The sequence below is a fragment of the Humulus lupulus genome, chromosome 6 (genome assembly GCF_963169125.1).
Source record: "Humulus lupulus chromosome 6, drHumLupu1.1, whole genome shotgun sequence".
Lineage (NCBI taxonomy): Eukaryota > Viridiplantae > Streptophyta > Magnoliopsida > Rosales > Cannabaceae > Humulus > Humulus lupulus.
This window is the reverse complement of record NC_084798.1, coordinates 141,450,701-141,453,164: the sequence shown is the minus strand read 5'-3', so window position 1 is coordinate 141,453,164 and position 2,464 is coordinate 141,450,701.

The following is a 2,464-nucleotide window of genomic DNA, read 5'->3' as shown; positions in this document are numbered from 1 at the left end:
GCTCCAGAGGATCAGCACAAGACAACTTTCACTTGTCCCTACGGTACTTTCGCATTTCGAAGGATGCCTTTTGGTCTATGTAACGCACCTGCCACATTTCAGAGATGTATGATGGCTATTTTCACTGACATGGTGGAGCAGTTCCTAGAGGTATTCATGGATGATTTCTCTGTTTTCGGTGATTCATACGACAATTGCTTGAGCAACTTGGCCAAGGTTTTACAAAGATGTGAAGAAACAAACCTTGTTCTTAATTGGGAAAAATGCCATTTTATGGTTAAGGAAGGTATTGTTTTGGGCCACAAGATATCAAGGCAAGGAATTGAAGTTGACCGAGCTAAGATTGAAGTTATTGATAAGCTCCCTCCTCCCACTTCGGTGAAGCGTATTAGAAGTTTTCTTGGGCATGCCAGATTCTATAGGCGATTCATAAAAGATTTCTCCAAGGTCTCTAAGCCTCTCTGCAACCTATTGGAGAAAGAGGCGCCATTCCACTTTGATGAAGCATGTTTGAAAGCCTTTGAAGAGTTGAAAGAGAGATTGATTTCAGCACCAATAATTATAGCTCCAGATTGGGACTTGCCTTTTGAATTAATGTGTGACGCTAGCGAATATGCAGTGGGAGTTGTTATGGGGCAGCGAAGAAGCAAGATATTTCACTCCGTTTATTATGCTAGCCTCACTTTGACAGGTGCTCAACTTAATTATACAGTGACGGAAAAGGAACTCTTGGCTATTGTCTTTGCCTTTGACAAGTTTCGGGCTTATTTGGTGGGCACCAAAGTAATAGTCTACACAAATCACTCCGCTATAAAGTAATTGATTGAGAAAAAGGATGCCAAGCCTCGTTTAATTAGATGGGTGCTTTTACTTCAAGAGTTTGATGTGGAAATTCAAGATAGGAAGGGAGTCGAGAATCAAGTGGCGGATCATTTGTCAAGAGTGGAAGGTGAAAAAGGATCCAGTGTTCAAGTGCCCATCAAAGAGACATTTCCAGATGAGCAATTGTTTGAGGTCAACCACTCTCATGTTGTTCCTTGGTTTGCGGATTTTGCTAATTACTTGGTTAGTGGATTGTTGCCTCCGGATTTGACAAGCCAACAAAAGAAGAAGCTTTTGCATGACATGAGGCATTATTTTTGGGAGGAGCCATTCTTGTTCAAACAATGTGCTGACCACATGATTAGGAGGTGTGTTTCTGAGCAAGAGATGGAGGATATCCTGCATCATTGTCACTCTTCACCTTGTGGTGGTCATTTTGGGGGATCGCGCACCGCATCTAAGGTACTTCAATGTGGATTCTTTTGGCCTTCCTTATTCAAAGATTCTCATGCTTTTGTGTTGAGGTGTGATCGATGCCAAAGGGTTGGTAATATTTCCAGAAGGAATGAGATGCCCTTAACTAATGTTCTTGAAGTTGAATTGTTCGATGTGTGGGGTATCGATTTTATGGGCCCGTTCCCTCCATCTTATGGCGACTTGTACATTTTGGTAGCTGTGGATTACGTTTCAAAATGGGTGGAAGCAATTGCCTCGCCCACTAATGATGCTAAAGTTGTCATGAGGTTCTTACAGAAGAATGTTTTCACTCGTTTTGACACTCCAAGGGCAATCATTAGCGATGAGGGGACCCATTTCGTGAACAAAGTGTTGGCTAGCTTATTGGCTAAATGCGATGTGAGGCACAAGATAGCTACTGCTTACCATCCCCAAACTAATGGGCAAGCTGAGTTGTCTAATAGAGAGATAAAAGGTGTCCTTGAGAAAGTGGTGAGTCCCAACCGCAAGGATTGGTCCAAGAGATTTGATGACGCATTGTGGGCTTATAGAACAGCTTTCAAGACACCATTGGGGATGTCACCATATCGGTTGGTATTTGGAAAAGCATGTCACCTGCCAGTGGAACTTGAGCACCGTGCTTATTGGGCTATTCAAACACTCAACATGGACTTGCAACTTGCAGGAGAAAAGAGAATGTTGCAGTTAAATGAATTGGAAGAGATGCGATTATTCTCTTATGAAAATGCCAAACTTTATAAGGAGAAAACAAAAAGGTGGCATGACAAGCATATTCAGCCAAGGGTGTTCGAAGAAGGCCAGCGAGTTTTGTTGTTTAACTCGCGTTTGAAACTATTCCCAGGCAAGCTCAAGTCAAGATGGTTAGGCCCATTCTTGGTGGTTAAAGTGCATCCTTATGGAGCAGTGGAATTGCGTGAAGAAGGCTCCGGAAGGGAATTCAAGGTTAATGGCCAAAGGATCAAGCATTATTGGGGAGGTGAGGTTGAGCGAAACAAGTGCTCAATCTCCTTGGAGGATCCTTGAAGAATATGTAAAAACTCGGGTTGCTGTGGAACTTTGAGATTTAATTGTAGAGCAACCCAAGTTTTATGAAGATGTATATATATATAAATAAATAAATAAAATATATATAAAAAAAAAGGAGAAGACAAGAAATATATTTCTT